We start from the raw sequence: 17024 nt of genomic DNA, 5'->3' as shown, positions 1-17024 counted from the left end.
CTTGTGTTCCTGTGCGAATAAAAGTAATTGGAAAGTTGTGTTTCAGATTGATGTGCTAATTGTAAGGAAGAGGTTTTTGAAAGAAATTGTAAAGTGTGAAAAAGTGTAAGCAGCAGAAAATTTTTCTTGTGGTGAATTGTTGAGCTTAAAAAGAACGTTAATAGCAGAAGATGGTTTCGATCCATTGACCTCTGGGTTATGGGCCCAGCACGCTTCCGCTGCGCCACTCTGCTGTACCGCTATTTTGTTCACCAGTTGCATATTAGTGCTGTGTGTTAGCGAGAGATATGCTCCTCCCGTGGCTGTTTTTGAAGGAAAACCATTGCACTGTAATACCTCACAGTCCCGGACAGAGCAACACACGTTTTGGAAGGCTGACCCTGGCGACACAATATGACAAGGACACTGAGCACCAGCACCAAGAAAGAGAGGGACACAGAAAGGCACTCAGGAAACCAAGGAGAGAGAGAGAAAGAAACAGACTGAGGAACAGGAGGGAGACAGGGAAAGAGACTGAAGAAACCAGAGAGAGACAGGGAAAGAGACTGATGAAACCAGGGGGAGACAGGGAAAGAGACTGAGTAACACGAGGGAGAGGTAGAAAGAGATGGAGCAAGACGAGGGCGAGAGGGAAAGACTGAGGGAGATTCAGAGAAAGGGACTGAGTAACACGAGCGAGGAACAGAGAAAGAGACCGTAGAAACGAGAGAGAGACAGAGAAAGAGACTGATGAAACAAGGGAGAGACTGAGAAAGAGACTGAGTAAGACGAGGAAGAAACAGAGAAAGAGACTGAAGAAACCATAGAGAGACAGAGAAAGAGACTGAAGAAACCAGGGAGAGTCAGTGACAGAGACTGAACAAACCAGGGAGAGACAGGGAATGAGACTGGGTAACACGAGGGAGAAACAGAGAGAGAGATTGAAGAAACCAAGAGAGACAGAGAAGGAGACTGAGTAACAAGAGGGAGAGACAGAGAAAAAGACTGAAGAAATCAAGGAGAGACAGAGAAAGAGACTAAAGAAACCAGGGAGAGACTTTCTAAATCAATGATCTACACCACAAAAAGCAAGGGACATCGCACTCTTGTTTTACACAATAACAAACACATTTACACAACAGGGAACACAATTAAACAACAGGAAACATCTTGACACAGAAAGGCACTCAGGAAACCAAGGAGAGAGAGAGAAAGAAAGAGACTGAGTAACAGGAGGGAGACAGGGAAAGAGACTGAAGAAACCAGAGAGAGACAGGGAAAGAGACTGAAGAAACCAGGGGGAGACAGAGAAAGAGACTGAGAAACAAGAGGGAGAGACAGAGAAAGAGACTGAAGAAATCAAGGAGAGACAGAGATAGAGACTAAAGAAACCAGGGAGAGACTTTCTAAATCAATGATCTACACCACAAAAAGCAAGGGACATCGTACTCTTGTCTTACACAATAAGAAACACATTTACACAACAGGGAACACAATTAAACAACAGGAAACATCTTGACACAGAAAGGCACTCAGGAAACCAAGGAGAGAGAGAGAAAGAAAGAGACTGAGTAACAGGAGGGAGACAGGGAAAGAGACTGAAGAAACCAGAGAGAGACAGGGAAAGAGACTGAAGAAACCAGGGGGAGACAGAGAAAGAGACTGAGTAACAAGAGGGAGAGACAGAGAAAGAGACTGAAGAAATCAAGGAGAGACAGAGAAAGAGACTAAAGAAACCAGGGAGAGACTTTCTAAATCAATGATCTACACCACAAAAAGCAAGGGACCTCGTACTCTTGTTTTTCAGATTGTTCTTGAGTCAATATGTTTTTTCTTGTGTACAGATGTTCCATGTTGTGTGAAGGTGTTCCCTGTTGTGTAAATGTGTTCCCTGTTGTGTAAAGGTGTTCCGTGTTGATTAATGTGTTCCCTGCTGTGTAAAGATGTTGCCTGTTGTGTAAAGATGTTTCCTGCTGTGTCAATGTGTTCCCCGTTGTGTAAATGTGTTCCCTCTTGGTTCATGTGTTCCCCGTTGCGCAAAGATGTTCCCTGGTGTGTCAAGATGTTTCCTGTTGTTCAATTGTGTTCCCTGTTGTGTAAATGTGTTTCTTATTGTTTAAAGATATTCCCTCTTGTGTAAATGTGTTCCCAGTTGAGTCAAGACGTTCCCTGTTGTGTAAAGCCGTTCCCTGTTGTGTTAATGTGTTCCCTGTTGCTCTCCGTGTCCTCCTCACTCTGTCCATTCGCGAAGGTTGAACTGTGGCCAACAGCACCACCTGCTGGTGGGGTGGGGTCGCTGCCGGAATGATTTGAATGAAAGGGCGAAAGTCGAGGCTGCTGTGTGTTTGCAGCATTTGCAGCTTGTGTTCCTGTGCGAATAAAAGTAATTGGAAAGTTGTGTTTCAGATTGATGTGCTAATTGTAAGGAAGAGGTTTTTGAAAGAAATTGTAAAGTGTGTGAAAAAGTGCAAGCAGCAGAAAATTTTTCTTGTGGTGAATTGTTGAGCTTAAAAAGAACGTTAATAGCAGAAGATGGTTTCGATCCATCGACCTCTGGGTTATGGGCCCAGCACGCTTCCGCTGCGCCACTCTGCTGTTCCGCTATTTTGTTCACCAGTTGCATATTAGTGCTGTGTGTTAGCGAGAGATATGCTCCTCCCGTGGCTGTTTTTGAAGGAAAACCATTGCACTGTAATACCTCACAGTCCCGGACAGAGCAACACACGTTTTGGAAGGCTGACCTTGGCGACACAATATGACAAGGACACTGAGCACCAGCACCAAGAAAGAGAGGGACACAGAAAGGCACTCAGGAAACCAAGGAGAGAGAGAGAAAGAAACAGACTGAGGAACAGGAGGGAGACAGGGAAAGAGACTGAAGAAACCAGAGAGAGACAGGGAAAGAGACTGATGAAACCAGGGGGAGACAGGGAAAGAGACTGAGTAACACGAGGGAGAGGTAGAAAGAGATGGAGCAAGACGAGGGCGAGAGGGAAAGACTGAGGGAGATTCAGAGAAAGGGACTGAGTAACACGAGCGAGGAACAGAGAAAGTGACCGTAGAAACGAGAGAGAGACAGAGAAAGAGACTGATGAAACAAGGGAGAGACTGAGAAAGAGATTGAGTAAGACGAGGAAGAAACAGAGAAAGAGACTGAAGAAACCATAGAGAGACAGAGAAAGAGACTGAAGAAACCAGGGAGAGTCAGTGACAGAGACTGAACAAACCAGGGAGAGACAGGGAATGAGACTGGGTAACACGAGGGAGAAACAGAGAGAGAGATTGAAGAAACCAAGAGAGACAGAGAAGGAGACTGAGTAACAAGAGGGAGAGACAGAGAAAAAGACTGAAGAAATCAAGGAGAGACAGAGAAAGAGACTCAAGAAACCAGGGAGAGACTTTCTAAATCAATGATCTACACCACAAAAAGCAAGGGACATCGCACTCTTGTTTTACACAATAACAAACACATTTACACAACAGGGAGCACAATTAAACAACAGGAAACATCTTGACACAGAAAGGCACTCAGGAAACCAAGGAGAGAGAGAGAAAGAAAGAGACTGAGTAACAGGATGGAGACAGGGAAAGAGACTGAAGAAACCAGAGAGAGACAGGGAAAGAGACTGAAGAAACCAGGGGGAGACAGAGAAAGAGACTGAGTAACAAGAGGGAGAGACAGAGAAAGAGACTGAAGAAATCAAGGAGAGACAGAGAAAGAGACTAAAGAAACCAGGGAGAGACTTTCTAAATCAATGATCTACACCACAAAAAGCAAGGGACCTCGTACTCTTGTTTTTAAGATTGTTCTTGAGTCAATATGTTTTTTCTTGTGTACAGATGTTCCATGTTGTGTGAAGGTGTTCCCTGTTGTGTAAATCTGTTCCCTGTTGTGTAAAGGTGTTCCGTGTTGATTAATGTGTTCCCTGCTGTGTAAAGATGTTGCCTGTTGTGTAAAGATGTTTCCTGCTGTGTCAATGTGTTCCCCGTTGTGTAAATGTGTTCCCTCTTGGTTCATGTGTTCCCCGTTGCGCAAAGATGTTCCCTGGTGTGTCAAGATGTTTCCTGTTGTTCAATTGTGTTCCCTGTTGTGTAAATGTGTTTCTTATTGTTTAAAGATATTCCCTCTTGTGTAAATGTGTTCCCAGTTGAGTCAAGACGTTCTCTGTTGTGTAAAGCCGTTCCCTGTTGTGTTAATGTGTTCCCTGTTGCTCTCCGTGTCCTCCTCACTCTGTCCATTCGCGAAGGTTGAACTGTGGCCAACAGCACCACCTGCTGGTGGGGTGGGGGCGCTGCCGGAATGATTTGAATGAAAGGGCGAAAGTCGAGGCTGCTGTGTGTTTGCAGCATTTGCAGCTTGTGTTCCTGTGCGAATAAAAGTAATTGGAAAGTTGTGTTTCAGATTGATGTGCTAATTGTAAGGAAGAGGTTTTTGAAAGAAATTGTAAAGTGTGTGAAAAAGTGCAAGCAGCAGAAAATTTTTCTTGTGGTGAATTGTTGAGCTTAAAAAGAACGTTAATAGCAGAAGATGGTTTCGATCCATCGACCTCTGGGTTATGGGCCCAGCACGCTTCCACTGCGCCACTCTGCTGTACCGCTATTTTGTTCACCAGTTGCATATTAGTGCTGTGTGTTAGCGAGAGATATGCTCCTCCCGTGGCTGTTTTTGAAGGAAAACCATTGCACTGTAATACCTCACAGTCCCGGACAGAGCAACACACGTTTTGGAAGGCTGACCCTGGCGACACAATATGACAAGGACACTGAGCACCAGCACCAAGAAAGAGAGGGACACAGAAAGGCACTCAGGAAACCAAGGAGAGAGAGAGAAAGAAACAGACTGAGGAACAGGAGGGAGACAGGGAAAGAGACTGAAGAAACCAGAGAGAGACAGGGAAAGAGACTGATGAAACCAGGGGGAGACAGGGAAAGAGACTGAGTAACACGAGGGAGAGGTAGAAAGAGATGGAGCAAGACGAGGGCGAGAGGGAAAGACTGAGGGAGATTCAGAGAAAGGGACTGAGTAACACGAGCGAGGAACAGAGAAAGTGACCGTAGAAACGAGAGAGAGACAGAGAAAGAGACTGATGAAACAAGGGAGAGACTGAGAAAGAGATTGAGTAAGACGAGGAAGAAACAGAGAAAGAGACTGAAGAAACCATAGAGAGACAGAGAAAGAGACTGAAGAAACCAGGGAGAGTCAGTGACAGAGACTGAACAAACCAGGGAGAGACAGGGAAAGAGACTGAAGAAACCAGAGAGAGACAGGGAAAGAGACTGAAGAAACCAGGGGGAGACAGAGAAAGAGACTGAGTAACAAGAGGGAGAGACAGAGAAAGAGACTGAAGAAATCAAGGAGAGACAGAGAAAGAGACTAAAGAAACCAGGGAGAGACTTTCTAAATCAATGATCTACACCACAAAAAGCAAGGGACATCGTACTCTTGTTTTACACAATAAGAAACACATTTACACAACAGGGAACACAATTAAACAACAGGAAACATCTTGACACAGAAAGGCACTCAGGAAACCAAGGAGAGAGAGAGAAAGAAAGAGACTGAGTAACAGGAGGGAGACAGGGAAAGAGACTGAAGAAACCAGAGAGAGACAGGGAAAGAGACTGAAGAAACCAGGGGGAGACAGAGAAAGAGACTGAGTAACAAGAGGGAGAGACAGAGAAAGAGACTGAAGAAATCAAGGAGAGACAGAGAAAGAGACTAAAGAAACCAGGGAGAGACTTTCTAAATCAATGATCTACACCACAAAAAGCAAGGGACCTCGTACTCTTGTTTTTAAGATTGTTCTTGAGTCTATATGTTTTTTCTTGTGTACAGATGTTCCATGTTGTGTGAAGGTGTTCCCTGTTGTGTAAATGTGTTCCCTGTTGTGTAAAGGTGTTCCGTGTTGATTAATGTGTTCCCTGCTGTGTAAAGATGTTGCCTGTTGTGTAAAGATGTTTCCTGCTGTGTCAATGTGTTCCCCGTTGTGTAAATGTGTTCCCTCTTGGTTCATGTGTTCCCCGTTGCGCAAAGATGTTCCCTGGTGTGTCAAGATGTTTCCTGTTGTTTAATTGTGTTCTCTGTTGTGTAAACGTGTTTCTTATTGTTTAAAGATATTCCCTCTTGTGTAAATGTGTTCCCAGTTGAGTCAAGACGTTCCCTGTTGTGTAAAGCCGTTCCCTGTTGTGTTAATGTGTTCCCTGTTGCTCTCCGTGTCCTCCTCACTCTGTCCATTCGCGAAGGTTGAACTGTGGCCAACAGCACCACCTGCTGGTGGGGTGGGGGCGCTGCCGGAATGATTTGAATGAAAGGGCGAAAGTCGAGGCTGCTGTGTGTTTGCAGCATTTGCAGCTTGTGTTCCTGTGCGAATAAAAGTAATTGGAAAGTTGTGTTTCAGATTGATGTGCTAATTGTAAGGAAGAGGTTTTTGAAAGAAATTGTAAAGTGTGTGAAAAAGTGTAAGCAGCAGAAAATTTTTCTTGTGGTGAATTGTTGAGCTTAAAAAGAACGTTAATAGCAGAAGATGGTTTCGATCCATCGACCTCTGGGTTATGGGCCCAGCACGCTTCCGCTGCGCCACTCTGCTGTACTGCTATTTTGTTCACCAGTTGCATATTAGTGCTGTGTGTTAGCGAGAGATATGCTCCTCCCGTGGCTGTTTTTGAAGGAAAACCATTGCACTGTAATACCTCACAGTCCCGGACAGAGCAACACACGTTTTGGAAGGCTGACCCTGGCGACACAATATGACAAGGACACTGAGCACCAGCACCAAGAAAGAGAGGGACACAGAAAGGCACTCAGGAAACCAAGGAGAGAGAGAGAAAGAAACAGACTGAGGAACAGGAGGGAGACAGGGAAAGAGACTGAAGAAACCAGAGAGAGACAGGGAAAGAGACTGATGAAACCAGGGGGAGACAGGGAAAGAGACTGAGTAACACGAGGGAGAGGTAGAAAGAGATGGAGCAAGACGAGGGCGAGAGGGAAAGACTGAGGGAGATTCAGAGAAAGGGACTGAGTAACACGAGCGAGGAACAGAGAAAGAGACCGTAGAAACGAGAGAGAGACAGAGAAAGAGACTGATGAAACAAGGGAGAGACTGAGAAAGAGATTGAGTAAGACGAGGAAGAAACAGAGAAAGAGACTGAAGAAACCATAGAGAGACAGAGAAAGAGACTGAAGAAACCAGGGAGAGTCAGTGACAGAGACTGAACAAACCAGGGAGAGACAGGGAATGAGACTGGGTAACACGAGGGAGAAACAGAGAGAGAGATTGAAGAAACCAAGAGAGACAGAGAAGAAGACTGAGTAACAAGAGGGAGAGACAGAGAAAAAGACTGAAGAAATCAAGGAGAGACAGAGAAAGAGACTAAAGAAACCAGGGAGAGACTTTCTAAATCAATGATCTACACCACAAAAAGCAAGGGACATCGCACTCTTGTTTTACACAATACCAAACACATTTACACAACAGGGAACACAATTAAACAACAGGAAACATCTTGACACAGAAAGGCACTCGGGAAACCAAGGAGAGAGAGAGAAAGAAAGAGACTGAGTAACAGGATGGAGACAGTGAAAGAGACTGAAGAAACCAGAGAGAGACAGGGAAAGAGACTGAAGAAACCAGGGGGAGACAGAGAAAGAGACTGAGTAACAAGAGGGAGAGACAGAGAAAGAGACTGAAGAAATCAAGGAGAGACAGAGAAAGAGACTAAAGAAATCAGGGAGAGACTTTCTAAATCAATGATCTACACCACAAAAAGCAAGGGACATCGTACTCTTGTTTTACACAATAAGAAACACATTTACACAACAGGGAACACAATTAAACAACAGGAAACATCTTGACACAGAAAGGCACTCAGGAAACCAAGGAGAGAGAGAGAAAGAAAGAGACTGAGTAACAGGAGGGAGACAGGGAAAGAGACTGAAGAAACCAGAGAGAGACAGGGAAAGAGACTGAAGAAACCAGGGGGAGACAGAGAAAGACACGAAAGAAACCAGGGAGAGACTTTCTAAATCAATGATCTACACCACAAAAAGCAAGGGACCTCGTTCTCTTGTTTTTAAGATTGTTCTTGAGTCAATATGTTTTTTCTTGTGTACAGATGTTCCATGTTGTGTGAAGGTGTTCCCTGTTGTGTAAATGTGTTCCCTGTTGTGTAAAGGTGTTCCGTGTTGATTAATGTATTCCCTGCTGTGTAAAGATGTTGCCTGTTGTGTAAAGATGTTTCCTGCTGTGTCAATGTGTTCCCCGTTGTGTAAATGTGTTCCCTCTTGGTTCATGTGTTCCCCGTTGCGCAAAGATGTTCCCTGGTGTGTCAAGATGTTTCCTGTTGTTTAATTGTGTTCCCTGTTGTGTAAATGTGTTTCTTATTGTTTAAAGATATTCCCTCTTGTGTAAATGTGTTCCCAGTTGAGTCAAGACGTTCCCTGTTGTGTAAAGCCGTTCCCTGTTGTGTTAATGTGTTCCCTGTTGCTCTCCGTGTCCTCCTCACTCTGGCCATTCGCGAAGGTTGAACTGTGGCCAACAGCACCACCTGCTGGTGGGGTGGGGGCGCTGCCGGAATGATTTGAATGAAAGGGCGAAAGTCGAGGCTGCTGTGTGTTTGCAGCATTTGCAGCTTGTGTTCCTGTGCGAATAAAAGTAATTGGAAAGTTGTGTTTCAGATTGATGTGCTAATTGTAAGGAAGAGGTTTTTGAAAGAAATTGTAAAGTGTGTGAAAAAGTGTAAGCAGCAGAAAATTTTTCTTGTGGTGAATTGTTGAGCTTAAAAAGAACGTTAATAGCAGAAGATGGTTTCGATCCATCGACCTCTGGGTTATGGGCCCAGCACGCTTCCGCTGCGCCACTCTGCTGTACCGCTATTTTGTTCACCAGTTGCATATTAGTGCTGTGTGTTAGCGAGAGATATGCTCCTCCCGTGGCTGTTTTTGAAGGAAAACCATTGCACTGTCATCCCTCACAGTCCCGGACAGAGCAACACACGTTTTGGAAGGCTGACCCTGGCGACACAATATGACAAGGACACTGAGCACCAGCACCAAGAAAGAGAGGGACACAGAAAGGCACTCAGGAAACCAAGGAGAGAGAGAGAAAGAAACAGACTGAGGAACAGGAGGGAGACAGGGAAAGAGACTGAAGAAACCAGAGAGAGACAGGGAAAGAGACTGATGAAACCAGGGGGAGACAGGGTAACACGAGGGAGAGGGAGAAAGAGATGGAGCAAGACGAGGGCGAGAGGGAAAGACTGAGGGAGATTCAGAGAAAGGGACTGAGTAACACGAGCGAGGAACAGAGAAAGAGACCGTAGAAACGAGAGAGAGACAGAGAAAGAGACTGATGAAACAAGGGAGAGACTGAGAAAGAGATTGAGTAAGACGAGGAAGAAACAGAGAAAGAGACTGAAGAAACCATAGAGAGACAGAGAAAGAGACTGAAGAAACCAGGGAGAGTCAGTGACAGAGACTGAACAAACCAGGGAGAGACAGGGAATGAGACTGGGTAACACGAGGGAGAAACAGAGAGAGAGATTGAAGAAACCAAGAGAGACAGAGAAGGAGACTGAGTAACAAGAGGGAGAGACAGAGAAAAAGACTGAAGAAATCAAGGAGAGACAGAGAAAGAGACTAAAGAAACCAGGGAGAGACTTTCTAAATCAATGATCTACACCACAAAAAGCAAGGGACATCGCACTCTTGTTTTACACAATAACAAACACATTTACACAACAGGGAACACAATTAAACAACAGGAAACATCTTGACACAGAAAGGCACTCAGGAAACCAAGGAGAGAGAGAGAAAGAAAGAGACTGAGTAACAGGATGGAGACAGGGAAAGAGACTGAAGAAACCAGAGAGAGACAGGGAAAGAGACTGAAGAAACCAGGGGGAGACAGAGAAAGAGACTGAGTAACAAGAGGGAGAGACAGAGAAAGAGACTGAAGATATCAAGGAGAGACAGAGAAAGAGACTAAAGAAACCAGGGAGAGACTTTCTAAATCAATGATCTACACCACAAAAAGCAAGGGACATCGCACTCTTGTTTTACACAATAAGAAACACATTTACACAACAGGGAACACAATTAAACAACAGGAAACATCTTGACACAGAAAGGCACTCAGGAAACCAAGGAGAGAGAGAGAAAGAAAGAGACTGAGTAACAGGAGGGAGACAGGGAAAGAGACTGAAGAAACCAGAGAGAGACAGGGAAAGAGACTGAAGAAACCAGGGGGAGACAGAGAAAGAGACGGAGTAACAAGAGGGAGAGACAGAGAAAGAGACTGAAGAAATCAAGGAGAGACAGAGAAAGAGACTAAAGAAACCAGGGAGAGACTTTCTAAATCAATGATCTACACCACAAAAAGCAAGGGACCTCGTACTCTTGTTTTTAAGATTGTTCTTGAGTCAATATGTTTTTTCTTGTGTACAGATGTTCCATGTTGTGTGAAGGTGTTCCCTGTTGTGTAAATGTGTTCCCTGTTGTGTAAAGGTGTTCCGTGTTGACTAATGTGTTCCCTGCTGTGTAAAGATGTTGCCTGTTGTGTAAAGATGTTTCCTGCTGTGTCAATGTGTTCCCCGTTGTGTAAATGTGTTCCCTCTTGGTTCATGTGTTCCTCGTTGCGCAAAGATGTTCCCTGGTGTGTCAAGATGTTTCCTGTTGTTTAATTGTGTTCCCTGTTGTGTAAATGTGTTTCTTATTGTTTAAAGATATTCCCTCTTGTGTAAATGTGTTCCCAGTTGAGTCAAGACGTTCCCTGTTGTGTAAAGCCGTTACCTCTTGTGTTAATGTGTTCCCTGTTGCTCTCCGTGTCCTCCTCACTCTGTCCATTCGCGAAGGTTGAACTGTGGCCAACAGCACCACCTGCTGGTGGGGTGGGGGCGCTGCCGGAATGATTTGAATGAAAGGGCGAAAGTCGAGGCTGCTGTGTGTTTGCAGCATTTGCAGCTTGTGTTCCTGTGCGAATAAAAGTAATTGGAAAGTTGTGTTTCAGATTGATGTGCTAATTGTAAGGAAGAGGTTTTTGAAAGAAATTGTAAAGTGTGTGAAAAAGTGTAAGCAGCAGAAAATTTTTCTTGTGGTGAATTGTTGAGCTTAAAAAGAACGTTAATAGCAGAAGATGGTTTCGATCCATCGACCTCTGGGTTATGGGCCCAGCACGCTTCCGCTGCGCCACTCTGCTGTACCGCTATTTTGTTCACCAGTTGCATATTAGTGCTGTGTGTTAGCGAGAGATATGCTCCTCCCGTGGCTGTTTTTGAAGGAAAACCATTGCACTGTAATACCTCACAGTCCCGGACAGAGCAACACACGTTTTGGAAGGCTGACCCTGGCGACACAATATGACAAGGACACTGAGCACCAGCACCAAGAAAGAGAGGGACACAGAAAGGCACTCAGGAAACCAATGAGAGAGAGAGAAAGAAACAGACTGAGGAACAGGAGGGAGACAGGGAAAGAGACTGAAGAAACCAGAGAGAGACAGGGAAAGAGACTGATGAAACCAGGGGGAGACAGGGTAACACGAGGGAGAGGTAGAAAGAGATGGAGCAAGACGAGGGCGAGAGGGAAAGACTGAGGGAGATTCAGAGAAAGGGACTGAGTAACACGAGCGAGGAACAGAGAAAGAGACCGTAGAAACGAGAGAGAGACAGAGAAAGAGACTGATGAAACAAGGGAGAGACTGAGAAAGAGATTGAGTAAGACGAGGAAGAAACAGAGAAAGAGACTGAAGAAACCATAGAGAGACAGAGAAAGAGACTGAACAAACCAGGGAGAGACAGGGAATGAGACTGGGTAACACGAGGGAGAAACAGAGAGAGAGATTGAAGAAACCAAGAGAGACAGAGAAGGAGACTGAGTAACAAGAGGGAGAGACAGAGAAAAAGACTGAAGAAATCAAGGAGAGACAGAGAAAGAGACTAAAGAAACCAGGGAGAGACTTTCTAAATCAATGATCTACACCACAAAAAGCAAGGGACATCGCACTCTTGTTTTACACAATAACAAACACATTTACACAACAGGGAACACAATTAAACAACAGGAAACATCTTGACACAGAAAGGCACTCAGGAAACCAAGGAGAGAGAGAGAAAGAAAGAGACTGAGTAACAGGATGGAGACAGGGAAAGAGACTGAAGAAACCAGAGAGAGACAGGGAAAGAGACTGAAGAAACCAGGGGGAGACAGAGAAAGAGACTGAGTAACAAGAGGGAGAGACAGAGAAAGAGACTGAAGAAATCAAGGAGAGACAGAGAAAGAGACTAAAGAAACCAGGGAGAGACTTTCTAAATCAATGATCTACACCACAAAAAGCAAGGGACATCGTACTCTTGTTTTACACAATAAGAAACACATTTACACAACAGGGAACACAATTAAACAACAGGAAACATCTTGACACAGAAAGGCACTCAGGAAACCAAGGAGAGAGAGAGAAAGAAAGAGACTGAGTAACAGGAGGGAGACAGGGAAAGAGACTGAAGAAACCAGAGAGAGACAGGGAAAGAGACTGAAGAAACCAGGGGGAGACAGAGAAAGAGACGGAGTAACAAGAGGGAGAGACAGAGAAAGAGACTGAAGAAATCAAGGAGAGACAGAGAAAGAGACTAAAGAAACCAGGGAGAGACTTTCTAAATCAATGATCTACACCACAAAAAGCAAGGGACCTCGTACTCTTGTTTTTAAGATTGTTCTTGAGTCAATATGTTTTTTCTTGTGTACAGATGTTCCATGTTGTGTGAAGGTGTTCCCTGTTGTGTAAAGGTGTTCCGTGTTGATTAATGTGTTCCCTGCTGTGTAAAGATGTTGCCTGTTGTGTAAAGATGTTTCCTGCTGTGTCAATGTGTTCCCCGTTGTGTAAATGTGTTCCCTCTTGGTTCATGTGTTCCCCGTTGCGCAAAAATGTTCCCTGGTGTGTCAAGATGTTTCCTGTTGTTTAATTGTGTTCCCTGTTGTGTAAATGTGTTTCTTATTGTTCAAAGATATTCCCTCTTGTGTAAATGTGTTCCCAGTTGAGTCAAGACGTTCCCTGTTGTGTAAAGCCGTTCCCTGTTGTGTTAATGTGTTCCCTGTTGCTCTCCGTGTCCTCCTCACTCTGTCCATTCGCGAAGGTTGAACTGTGGCCAACAGCACCACCTGCTGGTGGGGTGGGGGCGCTGCCGGAATGATTTGAATGAAAGGGCGAAAGTCGAGGCTGCTGTGTGTTTGCAGCATTTGCAGCTTGTGTTCCTGTGCGAATAAAAGTAATTGGAAAGTTGTGTTTCAGATTGATGTGCTAATTGTAAGGAAGAGGTTTTTGAAAGAAATTGTAAAGTGTGTGAAAAAGTGTAAGCAGCAGAAAATTTTTCTTGTGGTGAATTGTTGAGCTTAAAAAGAACGTTAATAGCAGAAGATGGTTTCGATCCATCGACCTCTGGGTTATGGGCCCAGCACGCTTCCGCTGCGCCACTCTGCTGTACCGCTATTTTGTTCACCAGTTGCATATTAGTGCTGTGTGTTAGCGAGAGATATGCTCCTCCCGTGGCTGTTTTTGAAGGAAAACCATTGCACTGTAATACCTCACAGTCCCGGACAGAGCAACACACGTTTTGGAAGGCTGACCCTGGCGACACAATATGACAAGGACACTGAGCACCAGCACCAAGAAAGAGAGGGACACAGAAAGGCACTCAGGAAACCAAGGAGAGAGAGAGAAAGAAACAGACTGAGGAACAGGAGGGAGACAGGGAAAGAGACTGAAGAAACCAGAGAGAGACAGGGAAAGAGACTGATGAAACCAGGGGGAGACAGGGTAACACGAGGGAGAGGTAGAAAGAGATGGAGCAAGACGAGGGCGAGAGGGAAAGACTGAGGGAGATTCAGAGAAAGGGACTGAGTAACACGAGCGAGGAACAGAGAAAGAGACCGTAGAAACGAGAGAGAGACAGAGAAAGAGACTGATGAAACAAGGGAGAGACTGAGAAAGAGATTGAGTAAGACGAGGAAGAAACAGAGAAAGAGACTGAAGAAACCATAGAGAGACAGAGAAAGAGACTGAAGAAACCAGGGAGAGTCAGTGACAGAGACTGAACAAACCAGGGAGAGACAGGGAATGAGACTGGGTAACACGAGGGAGAAACAGAGAGAGAGATTGAAGAAACCAAGAGAGACAGAGAAGGAGACTGAGTAACAAGAGGGAGAGACAGAGAAAAAGACTGAAGAAATCAAGGAGAGACAGAGAAAGAGACTAAAGAAACCAGGGAGAGACAGGGAAAGAGACTGAAGAAACCAGGGGGAGACAGAGAAAGAGACTGAGTAACAAGAGGGAGAGACAGAGAAAGAGACTGAAGAAATCAAGGAGAGACAGAGAAAGAGACTAAAGAAACCAGGGAGAGACTTTCTAAATCAATGATCTACACCACAAAAAGCAAGGGACCTCGTACTCTTGTTTTTAAGATTGTTCTTGAGTCAATATGTTTTTTCTTGTGTACAGATGTTCCATGTTGTGTGAAGGTGTTCCCTGTTGTGTAAAGGTGTTCCGTGTTGATTAATGTGTTCCCTGCTGTGTAAAGATGTTGCCTGTTGTGTAAAGATGTTTCCTGCTGTGTCAATGTGTTCCCCGTTGTGTAAATGTGTTCCCTCTTGGTTCATGTGTTCCCCGTTGCGCAAAAATGTTCCCTGGTGTGTCAAGATGTTTCCTGTTGTTTAATTGTGTTCCCTGTTGTGTAAATGTGTTTCTTATTGTTTAAAGATATTCCCTCTTGTGTAAATGTGTTCCCAGTTGAGTCAAGACGTTCCCTGTTGTGTAAAGCCGTTCCCTGTTGTGTTAATGTGTTCCCTGTTGCTCTCCGTGTCCTCCTCACTCTGTCCATTCGCGAAGGTTGAACTGTGGCCAACAGCACCACCTGCTGGTGGGGTGGGGGCGCTGCCGGAATGATTTGAATGAAAGGGCGAAAGTCGAGGCTGCTGTGTGTTTGCAGCATTTGCAGCTTGTGTTCCTGTGCGAATAAAAGTAATTGGAAAGTTGTGTTTCAGATTGATGTGCTAATTGTAAGGAAGAGGTTTTTGAAAGAAATTGTAAAGTGTGTGAAAAAGTGTAAGCAGCAGAAAATTTTTCTTGTGGTGAATTGTTGAGCTTAAAAAGAACGTTAATAGCAGAAGATGGTTTCGATCCATCGACCTCTGGGTTATGGGCCCAGCACGCTTCCGCTGCGCCACTCTGCTGTACCGCTATTTTGTTCACCAGTTGCATATTAGTGCTGTGTGTTAGCGAGAGATATGCTCCTCCCGTGGCTGTTTTTGAAGGAAAACCATTGCACTGTAATACCTCACAGTCCCGGACAGAGCAACACACGTTTTGGAAGGCTGACCCTGGCGACACAATATGACAAGGACACTGAGCACCAGCACCAAGAAAGAGAGGGACACAGAAAGGCACTCAGGAAACCAAGGAGAGAGAGAGAAAGAAACAGACTGAGGAACAGGAGGGAGACAGGGAAAGAGACTGAAGAAACCAGAGAGAGACAGGGAAAGAGACTGATGAAACCAGGGGGAGACAGGGTAACACGAGGGAGAGGTAGAAAGAGATGGAGCAAGACGAGGGCGAGAGGGAAAGACTGAGGGAGATTCAGAGAAAGGGACTGAGTAACACGAGCGAGGAACAGAGAAAGAGACCGTAGAAACGAGAGAGAGAGACAGAGAAAGAGACTGATGAAACAAGGGAGAGACTGAGAAAGAGATTGAGTAAGACGAGGAAGAAACAGAGAAAGAGACTGAAGAAACCATAGAGAGACAGAGAAAGAGACTGAACAAACCAGGGAGAGACAGGGAATGAGACTGGGTAACACGAGGGAGAAACAGAGAGAGAGATTGAAGAAACCAAGAGAGACAGAGAAGGAGACTGAGTAACAAGAGGGAGAGACAGAGAAAAAGACTGAAGAAATCAAGGAGAGACAGAGAAAGAGACTAAAGAAACCAGGGAGAGACTTTCTAAATCAATGATCTACACCACAAAAAGCAAGGGACATCGCACTCTTGTTTTACACAATAACAAACACATTTACACAACAGGGAACACAATTAAACAACAGGAAACATCTTGACACAGAAAGGCACTCAGGAAACCAAGGAGAGAGAGAGAAAGAAACAGACTGAGTAACAGGATGGAGACAGGGAAAGAGACTGAAGAAACCAGAGAGAGACAGGGAAAGAGACTGAAGAAACCAGGGGGAGACAGAGAAAGAGACTGAGTAACAAGAGGGAGAGACAGAGAAAGAGACTGAAGAAATCAAGGAGAGACAGAGAAAGAGACTAAAGAAACCAGGGAGAGACTTTCTAAATCAATGATCTACACCACAAAAAGCAAGGGACATCGTACTCTTGTTTTACACAATAAGAAACACATTTACACAACAGGGAACACAATTAAACAACAGGAAACATCTTGACACAGAAAGGCACTCAGGAAACCAAGGAGAGAGAGAGAAAGAAAGAGACTGAGTAACAGGAGGGAGACAGGGAAAGAGACTGAAGAAACCAGAGAGAGACAGGGAAAGAGACTGAAGAAACCAGGGGGAGACAGAGAAAGAGACGGAGTAACAAGAGGGAGAGACAGAGAAAGAGACTGAAGAAATCAAGGAGAGACAGAGAAAGAGACTAAAGAAACCAGGGAGAGACTTTCTAAATCAATGATCTACACCACAAAAAGCAAGGGACCTCGTACTCTTGTTTTTAAGATTGTTCTTGAGTCAATATGTTTTTTCTTGTGTACAGATGTTCCATGTTGTGTGAAGGTGTTCCCTGTTGTGTAAAGGTGTTCCGTGTTGATTAATGTGTTCCCTGCTGTGTAAAGATGTTGCCTGTTGTGTAAAGATGTTTCCTGCTGTGTCAATGTGTTCCCCGTTGTGTAAATGTGTTCCCTCTTGGTTCATGTGTTCCCCGTTGCGCAAAGATGTTCCCTGGTGTGTCAAGATGTTTCCTGTTGTTTAATTGTGTTCCCTGTTGTGTAAATGTGTTTCTTATTGTTTAAAGATATTCCCTCTTGTGTAAATGT

At 44.6% G+C, this 17024-nt stretch overlaps 1 non-coding gene across 1 annotated transcript; it reads right to left on the bottom strand.

Annotated features, from left to right (window-relative positions):
* Positions 1–4498: 4498 nt before the first annotated feature.
* On the bottom strand, positions 4499–4570 carry trnam-cau (transfer RNA methionine (anticodon CAU)). Its single transcript has one exon. It is a non-coding gene; the product is annotated as a tRNA-Met (tRNA).
* Between the last annotated feature and the right edge of the window lie 12454 nt (positions 4571–17024).

Source organism: Heptranchias perlo, unplaced genomic scaffold (assembly GCF_035084215.1).
Source record: "Heptranchias perlo isolate sHepPer1 unplaced genomic scaffold, sHepPer1.hap1 HAP1_SCAFFOLD_242, whole genome shotgun sequence".
NCBI classification, from domain to species: domain Eukaryota; kingdom Metazoa; phylum Chordata; class Chondrichthyes; order Hexanchiformes; family Hexanchidae; genus Heptranchias; species Heptranchias perlo.
Note: the sequence above shows the minus strand (reverse complement) of the source record. Positions and strands in the feature narration are given on the sequence as shown.